Source organism: Meles meles, chromosome 17 (genome assembly GCF_922984935.1).
Source record: "Meles meles chromosome 17, mMelMel3.1 paternal haplotype, whole genome shotgun sequence".
Lineage (NCBI taxonomy): Eukaryota > Metazoa > Chordata > Mammalia > Carnivora > Mustelidae > Meles > Meles meles.
In genome coordinates this window covers 5832053-5855181 of record NC_060082.1, presented here as the reverse complement: position 1 = coordinate 5855181, position 23129 = coordinate 5832053, and the positions used below count along the sequence as shown (strand labels likewise).

General features: G+C 73.3%; 17 non-coding genes across 17 annotated transcripts; 6 read left to right on the top strand and 11 right to left on the bottom strand.

Annotated features, from left to right (window-relative positions):
* Positions 1 to 1350: 1350 nt before the first annotated feature.
* TRNAE-CUC lies at positions 1351 to 1422 on the bottom strand. Its single transcript has one exon. It is a non-coding gene; the product is annotated as a tRNA-Glu (tRNA).
* Positions 1423 to 1734: 312 nt separating this feature from the next.
* Positions 1735 to 1806, bottom strand: TRNAG-UCC. Its single transcript has one exon. It is a non-coding gene; the product is annotated as a tRNA-Gly (tRNA).
* A 744-nt stretch (positions 1807 to 2550) lies between these two features.
* Positions 2551 to 2622, bottom strand: TRNAD-GUC. Its single transcript has one exon. It is a non-coding gene; the product is annotated as a tRNA-Asp (tRNA).
* A 513-nt stretch (positions 2623 to 3135) lies between these two features.
* Positions 3136 to 3218, top strand: TRNAL-CAG. The gene has a single exon. It is a non-coding gene; the product is annotated as a tRNA-Leu (tRNA).
* A 1537-nt stretch (positions 3219 to 4755) lies between these two features.
* TRNAG-GCC lies at positions 4756 to 4826 on the top strand. The gene has a single exon. It is a non-coding gene; the product is annotated as a tRNA-Gly (tRNA).
* Positions 4827 to 8438: 3612 nt separating this feature from the next.
* On the bottom strand, positions 8439 to 8510 carry TRNAE-CUC. The gene has a single exon. It is a non-coding gene; the product is annotated as a tRNA-Glu (tRNA).
* Positions 8511 to 8820: 310 nt separating this feature from the next.
* On the bottom strand, positions 8821 to 8892 carry TRNAG-UCC. The gene has a single exon. It is a non-coding gene; the product is annotated as a tRNA-Gly (tRNA).
* A 743-nt stretch (positions 8893 to 9635) lies between these two features.
* On the bottom strand, positions 9636 to 9707 carry TRNAD-GUC. Its single transcript has one exon. It is a non-coding gene; the product is annotated as a tRNA-Asp (tRNA).
* A 513-nt stretch (positions 9708 to 10220) lies between these two features.
* Positions 10221 to 10303, top strand: TRNAL-CAG. The gene has a single exon. It is a non-coding gene; the product is annotated as a tRNA-Leu (tRNA).
* Positions 10304 to 11841: 1538 nt separating this feature from the next.
* TRNAG-GCC lies at positions 11842 to 11912 on the top strand. Its single transcript has one exon. It is a non-coding gene; the product is annotated as a tRNA-Gly (tRNA).
* A 3609-nt stretch (positions 11913 to 15521) lies between these two features.
* TRNAE-CUC lies at positions 15522 to 15593 on the bottom strand. The gene has a single exon. It is a non-coding gene; the product is annotated as a tRNA-Glu (tRNA).
* Positions 15594 to 15903: 310 nt separating this feature from the next.
* Positions 15904 to 15975, bottom strand: TRNAG-UCC. Its single transcript has one exon. It is a non-coding gene; the product is annotated as a tRNA-Gly (tRNA).
* A 743-nt stretch (positions 15976 to 16718) lies between these two features.
* TRNAD-GUC lies at positions 16719 to 16790 on the bottom strand. The gene has a single exon. It is a non-coding gene; the product is annotated as a tRNA-Asp (tRNA).
* A 513-nt stretch (positions 16791 to 17303) lies between these two features.
* Positions 17304 to 17386, top strand: TRNAL-CAG. Its single transcript has one exon. It is a non-coding gene; the product is annotated as a tRNA-Leu (tRNA).
* A 1536-nt stretch (positions 17387 to 18922) lies between these two features.
* TRNAG-GCC lies at positions 18923 to 18993 on the top strand. The gene has a single exon. It is a non-coding gene; the product is annotated as a tRNA-Gly (tRNA).
* Positions 18994 to 22602: 3609 nt separating this feature from the next.
* On the bottom strand, positions 22603 to 22674 carry TRNAE-CUC. Its single transcript has one exon. It is a non-coding gene; the product is annotated as a tRNA-Glu (tRNA).
* Positions 22675 to 22986: 312 nt separating this feature from the next.
* On the bottom strand, positions 22987 to 23058 carry TRNAG-UCC. Its single transcript has one exon. It is a non-coding gene; the product is annotated as a tRNA-Gly (tRNA).
* Between the last annotated feature and the right edge of the window lie 71 nt (positions 23059 to 23129).

Below are 23129 nucleotides of genomic sequence, written 5' to 3'. Positions count from 1 at the left end.
TGGGATCCTTTTCACCCTGTGCCCTCACCCCCGTGGGAGGCCACCCAGGGCAGCCAACACCTTGATCCTGCCCTATCCCCCTCCGCCGCTGACTCGACCCCCCACCCCCACACAGCCACCCCCACGCGAGGGTGCAGAGGGGCCTTCCTGGGACGACGGGAAGGATCTGGGCGCTCACAGGGGCTCCTTCCCACCGCTGCCCCGACCTCATCCCGGTCCTGCGGGTGGGCTGCTGTGGCAGGTTGGGGCGGCGCACGGGCTGTCCGCTGGGGCTCTGTAGGAGACCGTCTCTGAGTGGACCGCAAACCCCCTGCGGACGAGGGGTGCGAGCGCTGGCGGGAAGGAGACTGTGCCCTGTGACTGAGCCGGAGGAGCATCCGCACAAGAGGACACCCCGGGGAACGGGGTGGAGAGAGGGGCGGAGGAGATCGGGGCTAGGTGGGCCCGAAGGCGCCCGTGGGAAAGACCGGAGGGGAAGACAGGTGTTGCAGGGAACACCCTGGCCACTTTGCCTTGGATTCAGGCGACTGGTGACGCGGTTGGCCCCAAGCCCACCCTGTGTGTGCGTCCGGTGTGCCTCCACCGCCTCGCAGCGGCAGGGCTGTTGGCTTCTCCCCGGCGGCCTTCTGCATCTCCCCGCTCGCCAACCTCCGCTGCCCGGGGGCCGGGCTACCCGGACGCGCCCAGATTCGCTTTGCCCACTCCACGTGCCGGGCGCCGCGGTGTGCCTCTCTGCTCCCATCCCGGCTGGAGCCCGCCACCCAGGTGACCCACACCCGCCGGCGCCGGGGAGACGCCGCCAGCCCCGGGGGTGGCCGGTGCTGTGGAAGCTGGCCCCAGCGGTGGCTGGCCCGAGGGTGGGGGGCGAGGGAGGGGACCAGGGGCTCCAGCAGGTGACCCGACTCCCACTCCCACCGCCCCCTCCTCTTCAAGGCACCCACGCCGCCAACTAGCACCTCAGGAAGCAGCAAGGGGTCGCTGGTCACGGGCGGCCCCGGTGTGCCGCGGGAGAGTCCAAGTCCCTGCGGTGGCCGTCCGTCCCGGCGTCTGTTGGGGGCCCCTCCGCGGGGACAGAGGCGGCCGCGGCCTCTGGGGTGGTGTCCGAGGGGCGAAGGGGGGGCGCGGGGGCAGGTGAGCGTCCAGGGGAGGCGCGGAAGTCCCACCCCACCTGCGAGGCCAAAAGGCTTGGCCTGGCCGACGCGACAGGGCAAGGCTCGGGCTGGACGGGGCGGCTGGCCTGGTGCGGGCGCCCTGGCCACGGGGCCAGGGAGAAGCCATGGAGCTTGGGCTAAAAGGGGGTGCGTGCCGATGCGCTGCGGAGGTGGGTAGGCCGAGAGGAAGAAGAAAGGCTTCCCTGACCGGGAATCGAACCCGGGCCGCGGCGGTGAGAGCGCCGAATCCTAACCACTAGACCACCAGGGAGCGTCGGGTGCCGCGCCTGGCCCGCACCCCCTGGACCCGGCGCCTCCATCCCACCCGCTCGCCTCTGCTTGGGCTCCGGGGCCCCTGCCTGGCCACCGCCAGCCACCCCCCCCCGCCCTGCCAATCCGCCTGCCCCGCTGGCAGCGCCCTCAAAACGCCGTGCGCCTCCTCCCCTGCCACCGGCGCTCAACCTGCGGACCCGCTCCGGCCGCCTCAGCACCGCAGCGCGCCGGCCTCGGGGGCGCTCCGGGCTCCCGGCTGCCATGGGGCCTGGCCACCGGGGCCCTGGAGACGCGCAAAAGGTTGGCCAGCTGCGTTGGCCGGGAATCGAACCCGGGTCAACTGCTTGGAAGGCAGCTATGCTCACCACTATACCACCAACGCTGCACAGCCCGGGCCGCCCCCAGACGCCGGCCCAGGGTTCGCCCCGGCGTCTGCACGCGGCTCTGGTCACCGCCTCGGCGGCCCAGCGCGCCGCGGCCCTGCCCCGACGACCCGCCGGTCCACAGCGCCGCGCAGCTGCTCGCGCCAGCAGAGGCCGCCCGGCGTCCCACCCGCGCCAGCCCCACGCGGCTGGGCGGCTCCCCGGGCCCGCCCGCCACCCGCCCTTGGGGGGCGCTCCGGGGACCACCCCCGCCCCCACCACGCCCCCTCTGCCGGCCGGGAAACCCCGTCCCCCGAGATCCGCCTCCCTCCCGCCACGCGCTCGCCCCGGCCCTTCTCCACAGGCTGCTGGGTGAGGCCACATCCCGCGCCCACGGAGGACCCCACCCAGCCGCGGCCCACCCGTCCCCCGCGTCCCGCCCCGTCCCGTCCGGTCCCCTCCATCCGTCCTCCGCCCCCGCCCCGCCCAGACCGGGCGGCGTCCAATAACCGGGGAGCCCGGGGTGGCCCGGGCACGACGGAAGGCCCTGGCTGGGCTGTGGCGAGCCCGCCGGCGCGCCGCCCCGACGCCGAGGAAGGCAAAAGGGTGGCGGTGGTCGACGGTGAGCAGGCCGGGCGGCCGTCGTGGCCCTGGCGGCCTCTGGCCGCACGCCGGAGGGAGGAGGACAAGGGCCCTGGCGGGGCAAGCGTTTGCGCGGAGCGGGGGCGGCGCCGGCGGCGCCCAAAAAGGGCGTCTCGCCTCGCCTCCCCGTCGGGGAATCGAACCCCGGTCTCCCGCGTGACAGGCGGGGATACTCACCACTATACTAACGAGGACGGCGGCGGCCGTCCGGCCGCCCGACCCCTCTCCGCCTGCCTGCCCACGCCTACCCCTGCCCTCGACGCCCTGCTTTCCACAGGCGCCCGCCGCGGGCCGCACCGGACCCGACCCCAAACCAACGTCGTCCGCCGTCCCAGCAGCCCCCCTGCCCGGCTCGGGACGGACCCCGGACCCGGACGCCGGCCCAACACTCCCAGCGCGCCACGGCCTCTGCCCTGCCGGGCGCGGATCGCGCGGGGAGAAGCCGCCCCACAGGACAAGCGAGGCTGCGACCAGGAGGACGGGCGCCCAGGAAGGGCAGAGGCCGAGGAGGGAGAGGGGGAGGAGCTGGGGGCGGCGGCGAGAGAGGCGGGCCCGACGCCGCCCTCTGGGCGCGCGCCGGGGGATGTGCGAGGGCGGCGGCGGCGGCGGCGCGCGTCCCGTCCCTGGCGCAGCCACACCGCCGCCAGCCAGCGGCAGCCTTCGCGCCGGGTCCCAGCCAGGCGAGCGGCGACGCGCCCAGCCCCGCCGTCAGGATGGCCGAGCGGTCTAAGGCGCTGCGTTCAGGTCGCAGTCTCCCCTGGAGGCGTGGGTTCGAATCCCACTCCTGACAGGCCCACCTTTTGGCCTGCCCTACCAGGGCACGGGACCCCGCGGGCCTGGGCCACGCCCTCCGGCAAGCCCTGTCCTTGCCTGGCGGGCCGCTGCGGCCCTACACCCCGGCGCAAGGGGCCCAGGACGGAGCTCGGACGCCTGGACCCTCCGGACCACAGGCTTGGCGCGCACACGCCCTCGTCCACCCTCTCGCGCGCCTCTCTCACCTGATCCCACAGCCGCAGGCCTGGGCAACTCCCTCCTCGCCCGCTTGCCGAGGGCTGCGTTCTTGCCCCTCCCACCGGCCCCTGCAGACCAGCGGCGTGCGCCAGTGCCGAAAGCCCTCCGCCCTCGCTTCTCCCGCCCACGGGTGCCCGCTGAACAGTGCTTCGCTCTCAGAGCCCTGCGCTTCCGCCACCAGGAGCACGGTGGGGGACGAGCACCCTGCCCTTCCCGCCCGGCCCCCGTTCCATTCTCGCCACACCCCACTCAGGTGGCCCGCGCTGCCCTGGACGCCTTACCCTGGCCACACCCGCCTGCCTCCGGCCGGGGACCCAGGCCGCCCAGCCATCTGCTCGCGGGCCCACCACACGGCCCTGCCTTCGGTGGGCCTGGCCCAGGAGTCCAACCCGGCATGAGTGCTCCGCCGAGCGCTGGGCGGAAGGAAGCCCTGCATCCCCAGGCCTCCCACCTGGGCGCCCCAAGCCCGGCCCCCCCCCCCCGGCCTGGACCCGAGGACCCGAGCGGCGCTCCCTCACCGCGCTCCCTGTCCGCCAGATAGCCAGCAGCCCCGAGCGGCCGAGGGCTCCTGCCTCTCCACCACCGGCCCGAGTTGGACCCCCAGGGAGAGCTGCGGGCCAGAGCTCAGACCCTCAGCGCTCCTCGGCCACGCTCGCGGCGCTCCGGGGCCTCCATCTCCTACACACGACACGCGTGCGGCGCGCACGAGCCCCCGCGGACACCCACCCAACCACCCCCACACACCCACCCACACTCACGCCACCCCATGGCACCCCACGTGTGCGCACACTCAACCGCAGCTCCGTTCCCCAGCCCCGCGGGATCGCGCCCACGCGGCACGGGCGGGAAAGCCATCCGCCAAAGGGCCTGTGGGTCCGGCGGAGAGTAGCCGCCCAAGGGAACGGCGGTGCTCAGCTGCACCTGCCCCAGATGATCGCCCGCGCTGGGTGGGGTTGGGGTTCTGGCCGGGCTTGGCCCTGGCGGCGGCCCTGGACCAGGGAGAAAAGGCAGGAGGAGCCTAGTCCGCCTCCGGGCGACTGTGCCTCGCTCGGCCCATCTCTGCCGCGGCCGCCGCTCCCAAGCGCTCTAGACGTGCGTGCAGCCTCCTCTCTGGACCACGCGGCCGCCTCCTGCTCCAGCGGAACAGGAGGCTCACACGACTGGCTCTGGCCCTGGTCCTGACCCCCGCCCTGGCCCTGGCCCTGGTCCTGACCGCCGCCCTGGCCCTGGCCCTGGCCCTGGCCCTGGCTCCGGTTCTGGCCCTGGCTCCGGCCCGGACCGCTGTTTGGAGCCGTCGGTTGACCACCGCCATCGGTGCATGGGTGGTTCAGTGGTAGAATTCTCGCCTGCCACGCGGGAGGCCCGGGTTCGATTCCCGGCCCATGCAGCACGCCGTCCCCTTTTGGCCCTGCAGCCCCAGCGCACAGAAGGGCTTCCTCTCTCCCCGGCTGGAGCCCGCTGGCCTCAGCCAGCTCGGCTCCTTCCCGGGAGCCCTGCCCCTGCCCCGACGCCCCTTCCCTTCCTCTCCGCTTCGCTGGCCCAGGGGACCAAACTCAACCCACACCCCAAGGCCCCGGGCCCGCCTACACGCTCTCCTTGCCCCTTTGCTCTTCAAGACCTCAGCACCCGGGGCCCTTCCGGCACTGCCGCCACGGCCCCCCCACCACCACACACCCACCCGCCCCGCAGCGCGCCCACGCGGGCGCCTCGCCCCACCTCCACGCCTTTCGCCACACTTGCTCGCTCCCTGCCTCACTCCACCCACGGCCCCAAGGTTCTCCTCTCTTGGCAAAACCAGGAGCCATGAACTTGCCACCCCTAGCGCTGATACATCCCATTCCCCCACAGGGACCCTCACAAACTCTCTTGGACGCACCCCCGGCAGCCGCCCCGCCCCCCCCCCCCGCACCTCCCCCCCCCCCACCCCCGTCCCCAGCCCCCTGCGCTCTATATCCTGTCGCTGCCCCAGCGAGGCCCACTCCGCCGGGCTCCCAACCCGAAGACCACCGCCGGCACCAAGCTCCCCCTCCAGCACCGCCAACCTTCCCTTCTCGGCAACAGCAGCAGCCGTGGCACTGGCGGCGGAGCCACCAAGCCCACCAGCGTGGCAGCGCCTGGACCGCTGCCAGCACCAGGGCCAGCACCCCTGCGGCCGCCGCCAACGCCACCACCGCCACCTGCAGGACCAAGCCCACCGCCACCACACCGCCACGGGCTCCGTGGCCAACAGCACTCAAGTCCTTCACCATCACCGACGCCGTCACCGACGCCGTCACCAACTGGACCCCGTCCAGCTCCAGCGTATCGCCGCGGGCATCCGTGCCAACGGCGCCCAGTCCTCCACCGTCCGTTCGGCCACCCCGCGCCCCACCCAGTCCACCACCCATCCCCAGTACCAGCGGCGGCAGGACCTAGACCACCATCGCCACGCCGGCTCCCGCACCGCCGCCCACAGCACTGCCTCCTTCACCGTCCCGCCGCCATCAGCAGCACGACCGGGTCCACCGTGTGACCCGTGCAGCAGCATAGGCTTCGTCACCAACAGCACCGAAGTCCTCCTCCTCCTCCCACTCCACCGCCACCACCCCGGCACGGACAGCACGGCCCACGGTTCCGACGCCGGCCCCGTCCCCGCCACCGCCGAGGTCGCCGCCGCCGCCAGGACCATCGACACCACCACCACGGCAGCTCGCGGACCGTCACCGATGGACGGCAAAGGTCCACCACTACCGTCCTCACCCGGTCGCTCACACCCAGCAACACGAGGTCCAGCGCAGCCTGCGCCGCCGCCCCTGCCAGCCCCTCCTGCCCCAACATCCCCACACCTGTCCCCGGCCTCCACGGCCCCTCCTAGCCACGTCCTGATCCGGGGGAAATGATCCAGCGTCGCCTTGGTGCCTTTGGCCTCTCGGAATCCCAACCCCAGGACGACCCCCGAGACGTGACCTGTCGTCCCGATGACAGGCGGTTGAGATCTCCAGGGGGCGGTGGATCTCCCCTCAGACGCGCCCCCCCACCCACCACCGCTAGGCCTGGTCCCAGATGCGGTCTGCTCACTCTGTCTGTTGCCCTTGCCTGCCTGCCCGCCCGCCCGCCCGCTTCCCACCCACGCCCCTTGGACCCCACCCATGGGCCCCACGCCACCACCCAGCACGGTCCCAGCAAAGCACAGCAGAGCAGAGCAGAGCACAGCAGAGCAGTCTTTGCCGCCCCCCACACCTCCTCCTCCTGGGTCCTTCCCACCACGGGGGAGCCTCCAGCCCTCTCGCAGGGCACCGGGGCACGCTCCCCACCACTCGCCGCCCGCCTGCTGCTCCCGCCAGCCTCCGGTCTCCACCCGCCCCTTGTAGCCCCCACCCACCTCTCACCCTCAAGGCCGGCACTCGGTCTCCGCCTCCCACGGGATCCTCAGGCACACTCCGCCCCTCTGTGCCCTCCCCTCCCTCGCATCTCATTCTCCTGCACAGGTGCACACACGTGCCGGGCAAGGAGCTGGGCAAGGGGCCCCTGCCGCCCCAAGCCTCTGCAGAGACCCTGCCCGAGTGGCCAGCCACGGTCTCCCCCGGGTCCCACCAGACCCACGGTTCCTCGCCCCGCTCCTCCCCCGTCAACACACACACCCGTGCTGCTCCCAGACCTCCCCTCTTTCTGGGATCCTTTTCACCCTGTGCCCTCACCCCCGTGGGAGGCCACCCAGGGCAGCCAACACCTTGATCCTGCCCTATCCCCCTCCGCCGCTGACTCGACCCCCCACCCCCACACAGCCACCCCCACGCGAGGGTGCAGAGGGGCCTTCCTGGGACGACGGGAAGGATCTGGGCGCTCACAGGGGCTCCTTCCCACCGCTGCCCCGACCTCATCCCGGTCCTGCGGGTGGGCTGCTGTGGCAGGTTGGGGCGGCGCACGGGCTGTCCGCTGGGGCTCTGTAGGAGACCGTCTCTGAGTGGACCGCAAACCCCCTGCGGACGAGGGGTGCGAGCGCTGGCGGGAAGGAGACTGTGCCCTGTGACTGAGCCGGAGGAGCATCCGCACAAGAGGACACCCCGGGGAACGGGGTGGAGAGAGGGGCGGAGGAGATCGGGGCTAGGTGGGCCCGAAGGCGCCCGTGGGAAAGACCGGAGGGGAAGACAGGTGTTGCAGGGAACACCCTGGCCACTTTGCCTTGGATTCAGGCGACTGGTGACGCGGTTGGCCCCAAGCCCACCCTGTGTGTGCGTCCGGTGTGCCTCCACCGCCTCGCAGCGGCAGGGCTGTTGGCTTCTCCCCGGCGGCCTTCTGCATCTCCCCGCTCGCCAACCTCCGCTGCCCGGGGGCCGGGCTACCCGGACGCGCCCAGATTCGCTTTGCCCACTCCACGTGCCGGGCGCCGCGGTGTGCCTCTCTGCTCCCATCCCGGCTGGAGCCCGCCACCCAGGTGACCCACACCCGCCGGCGCCGGGGAGACGCCGCCAGCCCCGGGGGTGGCCGGTGCTGTGGAAGCTGGCCCCAGCGGTGGCTGGCCCGAGGGTGGGGGGCGAGGGAGGGGACCAGGGGCTCCAGCAGGTGACCCGACTCCCACTCCCACCGCCCCCTCCTCTTCAAGGCACCCACGCCGCCAACTAGCACCTCAGGAAGCAGCAAGGGGTCGCTGGTCACGGGCGGCCCCGGTGTGCCGCGGGAGAGTCCAAGTCCCTGCGGTGGCCGTCCGTCCCGGCGTCTGTTGGGGGCCCCTCCGCGGGGACAGAGGCGGCCGCGGCCTCTGGGGTGGTGTCCGAGGGGCGAAGGGGGGGCGCGGGGGCAGGTGAGCGTCCAGGGGAGGCGCGGAAGTCCCACCCCACCTGCGAGGCCAAAAGGCTTGGCCTGGCCGACGCGACAGGGCAAGGCTCGGGCTGGACGGGGCGGCTGGCCTGGTGCGGGCGCCCTGGCCACGGGGCCAGGGAGAAGCCATGGAGCTTGGGCTAAAAGGGGGTGCGTGCCGATGCGCTGCGGAGGTGGGTAGGCCGAGAGGAAGAAGAAAGGCTTCCCTGACCGGGAATCGAACCCGGGCCGCGGCGGTGAGAGCGCCGAATCCTAACCACTAGACCACCAGGGAGCGTCGGGTTCCGCGCCTGGCCCGCACCCCCTGGACCCGGCGCCTCCATCCCACCCGCTCGCCTCTGCTTGGGCTCCGGGGCCCCTGCCTGGCCACCGCCAGCCACCCCCCCGCCCTGCCAATCCGCCTGCCCCGCTGGCAGCGCCCTCAAAACGCCGTGCGCCTCCTCCCCTGCCACCGGCGCTCAACCTGCGGACCCGCTCCGGCCGCCTCAGCACCGCAGCACGCCGGCCTCGGGGGCGCTCCGGGCTCCCGGCTGCCATGGGGCCTGGCCACCGGGGCCCTGGAGACGCGCAAAAGGTTGGCCAGCTGCGTTGGCCGGGAATCGAACCCGGGTCAACTGCTTGGAAGGCAGCTATGCTCACCACTATACCACCAACGCTGCACACCCCGGCCGCCCCCAGACGCCGGCCCAGGGTTCGCCCCGGCGTCTGCACGCGGCTCTGGTCACCGCCTCGGCGGCCCAGCGCGCCGCGGCCCTGCCCCGACGACCCGCCGGTCCACAGCGCCGCGCAGCTGCTCGCGCCAGCAGAGGCCGCCCGGCGTCCCACCCGCGCCAGCCCCACGCGGCTGGGCGGCTCCCCGGGCCCGCCCGCCACCCGCCCTTGGGGGGCGCTCCGGGGACCACCCCCGCCCCCACCACGCCCCCTCTGCCGGCCGGGAATCCCCGTCCCCCGAGATCCGCCTCCCTCCCGCCACGCGCTCGCCCCGGCCCTTCTCCACAGGCTGCTGGGTGAGGCCACATCCCGCGCCCACGGAGGACCCCACCCAGCCGCGGCCCACCCGTCCCCCGCGTCCCGCCCCGTCCCGTCCGGTCCCCTCCATCCGTCCTCCGCCCCCGCCCCGCCCAGACCGGGCGGCGTCCAATAACCGGGGAGCCCGGGGTGGCCCGGGCACGACGGAAGGCCCTGGCTGGGCTGTGGCGAGCCCGCCGGCGCGCCGCCCCGACGCCGAGGAAGGCAAAAGGGTGGCGGTGGTCGACGGTGAGCAGGCCGGGCGGCTGTCGTGGCCCTGGCGGCCTCTGGCCGCACGCCGGAGGGAGGAGGACAAGGGCCCTGGCGGGGCAAGCGTTTGCGCGGAGCGGGGGCGGCGCCGGCGGCGCCCAAAAAGGGCGTCTCGCCTCGCCTCCCCGTCGGGGAATCGAACCCCGGTCTCCCGCGTGACAGGCGGGGATACTCACCACTATACTAACGAGGACGGCGGCGGCCGTCCGGCCGCCCGACCCCTCTCCGCCTGCCTGCCCACGCCTACCCCTGCCCTCGACGCCCTGCTTTCCACAGGCGCCCGCCGCGGGCCGCACCGGACCCGACCCCAAACCAACGTCGTCCGCCGTCCCAGCAGCCCCCCTGCCCGGCTCGGGACGGACCCCGGACCCGGACGCCGGCCCAACACTCCCAGCGCGCCACGGCCTCTGCCCTGCCGGGCGCGGATCGCGCGGGGAGAAGCCGCCCCACAGGACAAGCGAGGCTGCGACCAGGAGGACGGGCGCCCAGGAAGGGCAGAGGCCGAGGAGGGAGAGGGGGAGGAGCTGGGGGCGGCGGCGAGAGAGGCGGGCCCGACGCCGCCCTCTGGGCGCGCGCCGGGGGATGTGCGAGGGCGGCGGCGGCGGCGGCGCGCGTCCCGTCCCTGGCGCAGCCACACCGCCGCCAGCCAGCGGCAGCCTTCGCGCCGGGTCCCAGCCAGGCGAGCGGCGACGCGCCCAGCCCCGCCGTCAGGATGGCCGAGCGGTCTAAGGCGCTGCGTTCAGGTCGCAGTCTCCCCTGGAGGCGTGGGTTCGAATCCCACTCCTGACAGGCCCACCTTTTGGCCTGCCCTACCAGGGCACGGGACCCCGCGGGCCTGGGCCACGCCCTCCGGCAAGCCCTGTCCTTGCCTGGCGGGCCGCTGCGGCCCTACACCCCGGCGCAAGGGGCCCAGGACGGAGCTCGGACGCCTGGACCCTCCGGACCACAGGCTTGGCGCGCACACGCCCTCGTCCACCCTCTCGCGCGCCTCTCTCACCTGATCCCACAGCCGCAGGCCTGGGCAACTCCCTCCTCGCCCGCTTGCCGAGGGCTGCGTTCTTGCCCCTCCCACCGGCCCCTGCAGACCAGCGGCGTGCGCCAGTGCCGAAAGCCCTCCGCCCTCGCTTCTCCCGCCCACGGGTGCCCGCTGAACAGTGCTTCGCTCTCAGAGCCCTGCGCTTCCGCCACCAGGAGCACGGTGGGGGACGAGCACCCTGCCCTTCCCGCCCGGCCCCCGTTCCATTCTCGCCACACCCCACTCAGGTGGCCCGCGCTGCCCTGGACGCCTTACCCTGGCCACACCCGCCTGCCTCCGGCCGGGGACCCAGGCCGCCCAGCCATCTGCTCGCGGGCCCACCACACGGCCCTGCCTTCGGTGGGCCTGGCCCAGGAGTCCAACCCGGCATGAGTGCTCCGCCGAGCGCTGGGCGGAAGGAAGCCCTGCATCCCCAGGCCTCCCACCTGGGCGCCCCAAGCCCGGCCCCCCCCCCCCCGGCCTGGACCCGAGGACCCCAGCGGCGCTCCCTCACCGCGCTCCCTGTCCGCCAGATAGCCAGCAGCCCCGAGCGGCCGAGGGCTCCTGCCTCTCCACCACCGGCCCGAGTTGGACCCCCAGGGAGAGCTGCGGGCCAGAGCTCAGACCCTCAGCGCTCCTCGGCCACGCTCGCGGCGCTCCGGGGCCTCCATCTCCTACACACGACACGCGTGCGGCGCGCACGAGCCCCCGCGGACACCCACCCAACCACCCCCACACACCCACCCACACTCACGCCACCCCATGGCACCCCACGTGTGCGCACACTCAACCGCAGCTCCGTTCCCCAGCCCCGCGGGATCGCGCCCACGCGGCACGGGCGGGAAAGCCATCCGCCAAAGGGCCTGTGGGTCCGGCGGAGAGTAGCCGCCCAAGGGAACGGCGGTGCTCAGCTGCACCTGCCCCAGATGATCGCCCGCGCTGGGTGGGGTTGGGGTTCTGGCCGGGCTTGGCCCTGGCGGCGGCCCTGGACCAGGGAGAAAAGGCAGGAGGAGCCTAGTCCGCCTCCGGGCGACTGTGCCTCGCTCGGCCCATCTCTGCCGCGGCCGCCGCTCCCAAGCGCTCTAGACGTGCGTGCAGCCTCCTCTCTGGACCACGCGGCCGCCTCCTGCTCCAGCGGAACAGGAGGCTCACACGACTGGCTCTGGCCCTGGTCCTGACCCCCGCCCTGGCCCTGGCCCTGGTCCTGACCGCCGCCCTGGCCCTGGCCCTGGCCCTGGCCCTGGCTCCGGTTCTGGCCCTGGCTCCGGCCCGGACCGCTGTTTGGAGCCGTCGGTTGACCACCGCCATCGGTGCATGGGTGGTTCAGTGGTAGAATTCTCGCCTGCCACGCGGGAGGCCCGGGTTCGATTCCCGGCCCATGCAGCACGCCGTCCCCTTTTGGCCCTGCAGCCCCAGCGCACAGAAGGGCTTCCTCTCTCCCCGGCTGGAGCCCGCTGGCCTCAGCCAGCTCGGCTCCTTCCCGGGAGCCCTGCCCCTGCCCCGACGCCCCTTCCCTTCCTCTCCGCTTCGCTGGCCCAGGGGACCAAACTCAACCCACACCCCAAGGCCCCGGGCCCGCCTACACGCTCTCCTTGCCCCTTTGCTCTTCAAGACCTCAGCACCCGGGGCCCTTCCGGCACTGCCGCCACGGCCCCCCCACCACCACACACCCACCCGCCCCGCAGCGCGCCCACGCGGGCGCCTCGCCCCACCTCCACGCCTTTCGCCACACTTGCTCGCTCCCTGCCTCACTCCACCCACGGCCCCAAGGTTCTCCTCTCTTGGCAAAACCAGGAGCCATGAACTTGCCACCCCTAGCGCTGATACATCCCATTCCCCCACAGGGACCCTCACAAACTCTCTTGGACGCACCCCCGGCAGCCGCCCCGCCCCCCCCCCGCACCTCCCCCCCCCCACCCCCGTCCCCAGCCCCCTGCGCTCTATATCCTGTCGCTGCCCCAGCGAGGCCCACTCCGCCGGGCTCCCAACCCGAAGACCACCGCCGGCACCAAGCTCCCCCTCCAGCACCGCCAACCTTCCCTTCTCGGCAACAGCAGCAGCCGTGGCAGTGGCGGCGGAGCCACCAAGCCCACCAGCGTGGCAGCGCCTGGACCGCTGCCAGCACCAGGGCCAGCACCCCTGCGGCCGCCGCCAACGCCACCACCGCCACCTGCAGGACCAAGCCCACCGCCACCACACCGCCACGGGCTCCGTGGCCAACAGCACTCAAGTCCTTCACCATCACCGACGCCGTCACCGACGCCGTCACCAACTGGACCCCGTCCAGCTCCAGCGTATCGCCGCGGGCATCCGTGCCAACGGCGCCCAGTCCTCCACCGTCCGTTCGGCCACCCCGCGCCCCACCCAGTCCACCACCCATCCCCAGTACCAGCGGCGGCAGGACCTAGACCACCATCGCCACGCCGGCTCCCGCACCGCTGCCCACAGCACTGCCTCCTTCACCGTCCCGCCGCCATCAGCAGCACGACCGGGTCCACCGTGTGACCCGTGCAGCAGCATAGGCTTCGTCACCAACAGCACCGAAGTCCTCCTCCTCCTCCCACTCCACCGCCACCACCCCGGCACGGACAGCACGGCCCACGGTTCCGACGCCGGCCCCGTCCCCGCCACCGCCGAGGTCGCCGCCGCCGCCAGGACCATCGACACCACCACCACGGCAGCTCGCGGACCGTCACCGATGGACGGCAAAGGTCCACCACTACCGTCCTCACCCGGTCGCTCACACCCAGCAACACGAGGTCCAGCGCAGCCTGCGCCGCCGCCCCTGCCAGCCCCTCCTGCCCCAACATCCCCACACCTGTCCCCGGCCTCCACGGCCCCTCCTAGCCACGTCCTGATCCGGGGGAAATGATCCAGCGTCGCCTTGGTGCCTTTGGCCTCTCGGAATCCCAACCCCAGGACGACCCCCGAGACGTGACCTGTCGTCCCGATGACAGGCGGTTGAGATCTCCAGGGGGCGGTGGATCTCCCCTCAGACGCGCCCCCCCACCCACCACCGCTAGGCCTGGTCCCAGATGCGGTCTGCTCACTCTGTCTGTTGCCCTTGCCTGCCTGCCCGCCCGCCCGCCCGCTTCCCACCCACGCCCCTTGGACCCCACCCATGGGCCCCACGCCACCACCCAGCACGGTCCCAGCAAAGCACAGCAGAGCAGAGCAGAGCACAGCAGAGCAGTCTTTGCCGCCCCCCACACCTCCTCCTCCTGGGTCCTTCCCACCACGGGGGAGCCTCCAGCCCTCTCGCAGGGCACCGGGGCACGCTCCCCACCACTCGCCGCCCGCCTGCTGCTCCCGCCAGCCTCCGGTCTCCACCCGCCCCTTGTAGCCCCCACCCACCTCTCACCCTCAAGGCCGGCACTCGGTCTCCGCCTCCCACGGGATCCTCAGGCACACTCCGCCCCTCTGTGCCCTCCCCTCCCTCGCATCTCATTCTCCTGCACAGGTGCACACACGTGCCGGGCAAGGAGCTGGGCAAGGGGCCCCTGCCGCCCCAAGCCTCTGCAGAGACCCTGCCCGAGTGGCCAGCCACGGTCTCCCCCGGGTCCCACCAGACCCACGGTTCCTCGCCCCGCTCCTCCCCCGTCAACACACACACCCGTGCTGCTCCCAGACCTCCCCTCTTTCTGGGATCCTTTTCACCCTGTGCCCTCACCCCCGTGGGAGGCCACCCAGGGCAGCCAACACCTTGATCCTGCCCTATCCCCCTCCGCCGCTGACTCGACCCCCCACCCCCACACAGCCACCCCCACGCGAGGGTGCAGAGGGGCCTTCCTGGGACGACGGGAAGGATCTGGGCGCTCACAGGGGCTCCTTCCCACCGCTGCCCCGACCTCATCCCGGTCCTGCGGGTGGGCTGCTGTGGCAGGTTGGGGCGGCGCACGGGCTGTCCGCTGGGGCTCTGTAGGAGACCGTCTCTGAGTGGACCGCAAACCCCCTGCGGACGAGGGGTGCGAGCGCTGGCGGGAAGGAGACTGTGCCCTGTGACTGAGCCGGAGGAGCATCCGCACAAGAGGACACCCCGGGGAACGGGGTGGAGAGAGGGGCGGAGGAGATCGGGGCTAGGTGGGCCCGAAGGCGCCCGTGGGAAAGACCGGAGGGGAAGACAGGTGTTGCAGGGAACACCCTGGCCACTTTGCCTTGGATTCAGGCGACTGGTGACGCGGTTGGCCCCAAGCCCACCCTGTGTGTGCGTCCGGTGTGCCTCCACCGCCTCGCAGCGGCAGGGCTGTTGGCTTCTCCCCGGCGGCCTTCTGCATCTCCCCGCTCGCCAACCTCCGCTGCCCGGGGGCCGGGCTACCCGGACGCGCCCAGATTCGCTTTGCCCACTCCACGTGCCGGGCGCCGCGGTGTGCCTCTCTGCTCCCATCCCGGCTGGAGCCCGCCACCCAGGTGACCCACACCCGCCGGCGCCGGGGAGACGCCGCCAGCCCCGGGGGTGGCCGGTGCTGTGGAAGCTGGCCCCAGCGGTGGCTGGCCCGAGGGTGGGGGGCGAGGGAGGGGACCAGGGGCTCCAGCAGGTGACCCGACTCCCACTCCCACCGCCCCCTCCTCTTCAAGGCACCCACGCCGCCAACTAGCACCTCAGGAAGCAGCAAGGGGTCGCTGGTCACGGGCGGCCCCGGTGTGCCGCGGGAGAGTCCAAGTCCCTGCGGTGGCCGTCCGTCCCGGCGTCTGTTGGGGGCCCCTCCGCGGGGACAGAGGCGGCCGCGGCCTCTGGGGTGGTGTCCGAGGGGCGAAGGGGGGGCGCGGGGGCAGGTGAGCGTCCAGGGGAGGCGCGGAAGTCCCACCCCACCTGCGAGGCCAAAAGGCTTGGCCTGGCCGACGCGACAGGGCAAGGCTCGGGCTGGACGGGGCGGCTGGCCTGGTGCGGGCGCCCTGGCCACGGGGCCAGGGAGAAGCCATGGAGCTTGGGCTAAAAGGGGGTGCGTGCCGATGCGCTGCGGAGGTGGGTAGGCCGAGAGGAAGAAGAAAGGCTTCCCTGACCGGGAATCGAACCCGGGCCGCGGCGGTGAGAGCGCCGAATCCTAACCACTAGACCACCAGGGAGCGTCGGGTTCCGCGCCTGGCCCGCACCCCCTGGACCCGGCGCCTCCATCCCACCCGCTCGCCTCTGCTTGGGCTCCGGGGCCCCTGCCTGGCCACCGCCAGCCACCCCCCCGCCCTGCCAATCCGCCTGCCCCGCTGGCAGCGCCCTCAAAACGCCGTGCGCCTCCTCCCCTGCCACCGGCGCTCAACCTGCGGACCCGCTCCGGCCGCCTCAGCACCGCAGCACGCCGGCCTCGGGGGCGCTCCGGGCTCCCGGCTGCCATGGGGCCTGGCCACCGGGGCCCTGGAGACGCGCAAAAGGTTGGCCAGCTGCGTTGGCCGGGAATCGAACCCGGGTCAACTGCTTGGAAGGCAGCTATGCTCACCACTATACCACCAACGCTGCACACCCCGGCCGCCCCCAGACGCCGGCCCAGGGTTCGCCCCGGCGTCTGCACGCGGCTCTGGTCACCGCCTCGGCGGCCCAGCGCGCCGCGGCCCTGCCCCGACGACCCGCCGGTCCACAGCGCCGCGCAGCTGCTCGCGCCAGCAGAGGCCGCCCGGCGTCCCACCCGCGCCAGCCCCACGCGGCTGGGCGGCTCCCCGGGCCCGCCCGCCACCCGCCCTTGGGGGGCGCTCCGGGGACCACCCCCGCCCCCACCACGCCCCCTCTGCCGGCCGGGAATCCCCGTCCCCCGAGATCCGCCTCCCTCCCGCCACGCGCTCGCCCCGGCCCTTCTCCACAGGCTGCTGGGTGAGGCCACATCCCGCGCCCACGGAGGACCCCACCCAGCCGCGGCCCACCCGTCCCCCGCGTCCCGCCCCGTCCCGTCCGGTCCCCTCCATCCGTCCTCCGCCCCCGCCCCGCCCAGACCGGGCGGCGTCCAATAACCGGGGAGCCCGGGGTGGCCCGGGCACGACGGAAGGCCCTGGCTGGGCTGTGGCGAGCCCGCCGGCGCGCCGCCCCGACGCCGAGGAAGGCAAAAGGGTGGCGGTGGTCGACGGTGAGCAGGCCGGGCGGCCGTCGTGGCCCTGGCGGCCTCTGGCCGCACGCCGGAGGGAGGAGGACAAGGGCCCTGGCGGGGCAAGCGTTTGCGCGGAGCGGGGGCGGCGCCGGCGGCGCCCAAAAAGGGCGTCTCGCCTCGCCTCCCCGTCGGGGAATCGAACCCCGGTCTCCCGCGTGACAGGCGGGGATACTCACCACTATACTAACGAGGACGGCGGCGGCCGTCCGGCCGCCCGACCCCTCTCCGCCTGCCTGCCCACGCCTACCCCTGCCCTCGACGCCCTGCTTTCCACAGGCGCCCGCCGCGGGCCGCACCGGACCCGACCCCAAACCAACGTCGTCCGCCGTCCCAGCAGCCCCCCTGCCCGGCTCGGGACGGACCCCGGACCCGGACGCCGGCCCAACACTCCCAGCGCGCCACGGCCTCTGCCCTGCCGGGCGCGGATCGCGCGGGGAGAAGCCGCCCCACAGGACAAGCGAGGCTGCGACCAGGAGGACGGGCGCCCAGGAAGGGCAGAGGCCGAGGAGGGAGAGGGGGAGGAGCTGGGGGCGGCGGCGAGAGAGGCGGGCCCGACGCCGCCCTCTGGGCGCGCGCCGGGGGATGTGCGAGGGCGGCGGCGGCGGCGGCGCGCGTCCCGTCCCTGGCGCAGCCACACCGCCGCCAGCCAGCGGCAGCCTTCGCGCCGGGTCCCAGCCAGGCGAGCGGCGACGCGCCCAGCCCCGCCGTCAGGATGGCCGAGCGGTCTAAGGCGCTGCGTTCAGGTCGCAGTCTCCCCTGGAGGCGTGGGTTCGAATCCCACTCCTGACAGGCCCACCTTTTGGCCTGCCCTACCAGGGCACGGGACCCCGCGGGCCTGGGCCACGCCCTCCGGCAAGCCCTGTCCTTGCCTGGCGGGCCGCTGCGGCCCTACACCCCGGCGCAAGGGGCCCAGGACGGAGCTCGGACGCCTGGACCCTCCGGACCACAGGCTTGGCGCGCACACGCCCTCGTCCACCCTCTCGCGCGCCTCTCTCACCTGATCCCACAGCCGCAGGCCTGGGCAACTCCCTCCTCGCCCGCTTGCCGAGGGCTGCGTTCTTGCCCCTCCCACCGGCCCCTGCAGACCAGCGGCGTGCGCCAGTGCCGAAAGCCCTCCGCCCTCGCTTCTCCCGCCCACGGGTGCCCGCTGAACAGTGCTTCGCTCTCAGAGCCCTGCGCTTCCGCCACCAGGAGCACGGTGGGGGACGAGCACCCTGCCCTTCCCGCCCGGCCCCCGTTCCATTCTCGCCACACCCCACTCAGGTGGCCCGCGCTGCCCTGGACGCCTTACCCTGGCCACACCCGCCTGCCTCCGGCCGGGGACCCAGGCCGCCCAGCCATCTGCTCGCGGGCCCACCACACGGCCCTGCCTTCGGTGGGCCTGGCCCAGGAGTCCAACCCGGCATGAGTGCTCCGCCGAGCGCTGGGCGGAAGGAAGCCCTGCATCCCCAGGCCTCCCACCTGGGCGCCCCAAGCCCGGCCCCCCCCCCCGGCCTGGACCCGAGGACCCCAGCGGCGCTCCCTCACCGCGCTCCCTGTCCGCCAGATAGCCAGCAGCCCCGAGCGGCCGAGGGCTCCTGCCTCTCCACCACCGGCCCGAGTTGGACCCCCAGGGAGAGCTGCGGGCCAGAGCTCAGACCCTCAGCGCTCCTCGGCCACGCTCGCGGCGCTCCGGGGCCTCCATCTCCTACACACGACACGCGTGCGGCGCGCACGAGCCCCCGCGGACACCCACCCAACCACCCCCACACACCCACCCACACTCACGCCACCCCATGGCACCCCACGTGTGCGCACACTCAACCGCAGCTCCGTTCCCCAGCCCCGCGGGATCGCGCCCACGCGGCACGGGCGGGAAAGCCATCCGCCAAAGGGCCTGTGGGTCCGGCGGAGAGTAGCCGCCCAAGGGAACGGCGGTGCTCAGCTGCACCTGCCCCAGATGATCGCCCGCGCTGGGTGGGGTTGGGGTTCTGGCCGGGCTTGGCCCTGGCGGCGGCCCTGGACCAGGGAGAAAAGGCAGGAGGAGCCTAGTCCGCCTCCGGGCGACTGTGCCTCGCTCGGCCCATCTCTGCCGCGGCCGCCGCTCCCAAGCGCTCTAGACGTGCGTGCAGCCTCCTCTCTGGACCACGCGGCCGCCTCCTGCTCCAGCGGAACAGGAGGCTCACACGACTGGCTCTGGCCCTGGTCCTGACCCCCGCCCTGGCCCTGGCCCTGGTCCTGACCGCCGCCCTGGCCCTGGCCCTGGCCCTGGCCCTGGCTCCGTTTCTGGCCCTGGCTCCGGCCCGGACCGCTGTTTGGAGCCGTCGGTTGACCACCGCCATCGGTGCATGGGTGGTTCAGTGGTAGAATTCTCGCCTGCCACGCGGGAGGCCCGGGTTCGATTCCCGGCCCATGCAGCACGCCGTCCCCTTTTGGCCCTGCAGCCCCAGCGCACAGAAGGGCTTCCTCTCTCCCCGGCTGGAGCCCGCTGGCCTCAGCCAGCTCGGCTCCTTCCCGGGAGCCCTGCCCCTGCCCCGACGCCCCTTCCCTTCCTCTCCGCTTCGCTGGCCCAGGGGACCAAACTCAACCCACACCCCAAGGCCCCGGGCCCGCCTACACGCTCTCCTTGCCCCTTTGCTCTTCAAGACCTCAGCACCCGGGGCCCTTCCGGCACTGCCGCCACGGCCCCCCCACCACCACACACCCACCCGCCCCGCAGCGCGCCCACGCGGGCGCCTCGCCCCACCTCCACGCCTTTCGCCACACTTGCTCGCTCCCTGCCTCACTCCACCCACGGCCCCAAGGTTCTCCTCTCTTGGCAAAACCAGGAGCCATGAACTTGCCACCCCTAGCGCTGATACATCCCATTCCCCCACAGGGACCCTCACAAACTCTCTTGGACGCACCCCCGGCAGCCGCCCCGCCCCCCCCCCGCACCTCCCCCCCCCCACCCCCGTCCCCAGCCCCCTGCGCTCTATATCCTGTCGCTGCCCCAGCGAGGCCCACTCCGCCGGGCTCCCAACCCGAAGACCACCGCCGGCACCAAGCTCCCCCTCCAGCACCGCCAACCTTCCCTTCTCGGCAACAGCAGCAGCCGTGGCAGTGGCGGCGGAGCCACCAAGCCCACCAGCGTGGCAGCGCCTGGACCGCTGCCAGCACCAGGGCCAGCACCCCTGCGGCCGCCGCCAACGCCACCACCGCCACCTGCAGGACCAAGCCCACCGCCACCACACCGCCACGGGCTCCGTGGCCAACAGCACTCAAGTCCTTCACCATCACCGACGCCGTCACCGACGCCGTCACCAACTGGACCCCGTCCAGCTCCAGCGTATCGCCGCGGGCATCCGTGCCAACGGCGCCCAGTCCTCCACCGTCCGTTCGGCCACCCCGCGCCCCACCCAGTCCACCACCCATCCCCAGTACCAGCGGCGGCAGGACCTAGACCACCATCGCCACGCCGGCTCCCGCACCGCCGCCCACAGCACTGCCTCCTTCACCGTCCCGCCGCCATCAGCAGCACGACCGGGTCCACCGTGTGACCCGTGCAGCAGCATAGGCTTCGTCACCAACAGCACCGAAGTCCTCCTCCTCCTCCCACTCCACCGCCACCACCCCGGCACGGACAGCACGGCCCACGGTTCCGACGCCGGCCCCGTCCCCGCCACCGCCGAGGTCGCCGCCGCCGCCAGGACCATCGACACCACCACCACGGCAGCTCGCGGACCGTCACCGATGGACGGCAAAGGTCCACCACTACCGTCCTCACCCGGTCGCTCACACCCAGCAACACGAGGACCAGCGCAGCCTGCGCCGCCGCCCCTGCCAGCCCCTCCTGCCCCAACATCCCCACACCTGTCCCCGGCCTCCACGGCCCCTCCTAGCCACGTCCTGATCCGGGGGAAATGATCCAGCGTCGCCTTGGTGCCTTTGGCCTCTCGGAATCCCAACCCCAGGACGACCCCCGAGACGTGACCTGTCGTCCCGATGACAGGCGGTTGAGATCTCCAGGGGGCGGTGGATCTCCCCTCAGACGCGCCCCCCCACCCACCACCGCTAGGCCTGGTCCCAGATGCGGTCTGCTCACTCTGTCTGTTGCCCTTGCCTGCCTGCCCGCCCGCCCGCCCGCTTCCCACCCACGCCCCTTGGACCCCACCCATGGGCCCCACGCCACCACCCAGCACGGTCCCAGCAAAGCACAGCAGAGCAGAGCAGAGCACAGCAGAGCAGTCTTTGCCGCCCCCCACACCTCCTCCTCCTGGGTCCTTCCCACCACGGGGGAGCCTCCAGCCCTCTCGCAGGGCACCGGGGCACGCTCCCCACCACTCGCCGCCCGCCTGCTGCTCCCGCCAGCCTCCGGTCTCCACCCGCCCCTTGTAGCCCCCACCCACCTCTCACCCTCAAGGCCGGCACTCGGTCTCCGCCTCCCACGGGATCCTCAGGCACACTCCGCCCCTCTGTGCCCTCCCCTCCCTCGCATCTCATTCTCCTGCACAGGTGCACACACGTGCCGGGCAAGGAGCTGGGCAAGGGGCCCCTGCCGCCCCAAGCCTCTGCAGAGACCCTGCCCGAGTGGCCAGCCACGGTCTCCCCCGGGTCCCACCAGACCCACGGTTCCTCGCCCCGCTCCTCCCCCGTCAACACACACACCCGTGCTGCTCCCAGACCTCCCCTCTTTCTGGGATCCTTTTCACCCTGTGCCCTCACCCCCGTGGGAGGCCACCCAGGGCAGCCAACACCTTGATCCTGCCCTATCCCCCTCCGCCGCTGACTCGACCCCCCACCCCCACACAGCCACCCCCACGCGAGGGTGCAGAGGGGCCTTCCTGGGACGACGGGAAGGATCTGGGCGCTCACAGGGGCTCCTTCCCACCGCTGCCCCGACCTCATCCCGGTCCTGCGGGTGGGCTGCTGTGGCAGGTTGGGGCGGCGCACGGGCTGTCCGCTGGGGCTCTGTAGGAGACCGTCTCTGAGTGGACCGCAAACCCCCTGCGGACGAGGGGTGCGAGCGCTGGCGGGAAGGAGACTGTGCCCTGTGACTGAGCCGGAGGAGCATCCGCACAAGAGGACACCCCGGGGAACGGGGTGGAGAGAGGGGCGGAGGAGATCGGGGCTAGGTGGGCCCGAAGGCGCCCGTGGGAAAGACCGGAGGGGAAGACAGGTGTTGCAGGGAACACCCTGGCCACTTTGCCTTGGATTCAGGCGACTGGTGACGCGGTTGGCCCCAAGCCCACCCTGTGTGTGCGTCCGGTGTGCCTCCACCGCCTCGCAGCGGCAGGGCTGTTGGCTTCTCCCCGGCGGCCTTCTGCATCTCCCCGCTCGCCAACCTCCGCTGCCCGGGGGCCGGGCTACCCGGACGCGCCCAGATTCGCTTTGCCCACTCCACGTGCCGGGCGCCGCGGTGTGCCTCTCTGCTCCCATCCCGGCTGGAGCCCGCCACCCAGGTGACCCACACCCGCCGGCGCCGGGGAGACGCCGCCAGCCCCGGGGGTGGCCGGTGCTGTGGAAGCTGGCCCCAGCGGTGGCTGGCCCGAGGGTGGGGGGCGAGGGAGGGGACCAGGGGCTCCAGCAGGTGACCCGACTCCCACTCCCACCGCCCCCTCCTCTTCAAGGCACCCACGCCGCCAACTAGCACCTCAGGAAGCAGCAAGGGGTCGCTGGTCACGGGCGGCCCCGGTGTGCCGCGGGAGAGTCCAAGTCCCTGCGGTGGCCGTCCGTCCCGGCGTCTGTTGGGGGCCCCTCCGCGGGGACAGAGGCGGCCGCGGCCTCTGGGGTGGTGTCCGAGGGGCGAAGGGGGGGCGCGGGGGCAGGTGAGCGTCCAGGGGAGGCGCGGAAGTCCCACCCCACCTGCGAGGCCAAAAGGCTTGGCCTGGCCGACGCGACAGGGCAAGGCTCGGGCTGGACGGGGCGGCTGGCCTGGTGCGGGCGCCCTGGCCACGGGGCCAGGGAGAAGCCATGGAGCTTGGGCTAAAAGGGGGTGCGTGCCGATGCGCTGCGGAGGTGGGTAGGCCGAGAGGAAGAAGAAAGGCTTCCCTGACCGGGAATCGAACCCGGGCCGCGGCGGTGAGAGCGCCGAATCCTAACCACTAGACCACCAGGGAGCGTCGGGTGCCGCGCCTGGCCCGCACCCCCTGGACCCGGCGCCTCCATCCCACCCGCTCGCCTCTGCTTGGGCTCCGGGGCCCCTGCCTGGCCACCGCCAGCCACCCCCCCCCGCCCTGCCAATCCGCCTGCCCCGCTGGCAGCGCCCTCAAAACGCCGTGCGCCTCCTCCCCTGCCACCGGCGCTCAACCTGCGGACCCGCTCCGGCCGCCTCAGCACCGCAGCGCGCCGGCCTCGGGGGCGCTCCGGGCTCCCGGCTGCCATGGGGCCTGGCCACCGGGGCCCTGGAGACGCGCAAAAGGTTGGCCAGCTGCGTTGGCCGGGAATCGAACCCGGGTCAACTGCTTGGAAGGCAGCTATGCTCACCACTATACCACCAACGCTGCACAGCCCGGGCCGCCCCCAGACGCCGGCCCAGGGTTCGCCCCGGCGTCTGCACGCGGCTCTGGTCACC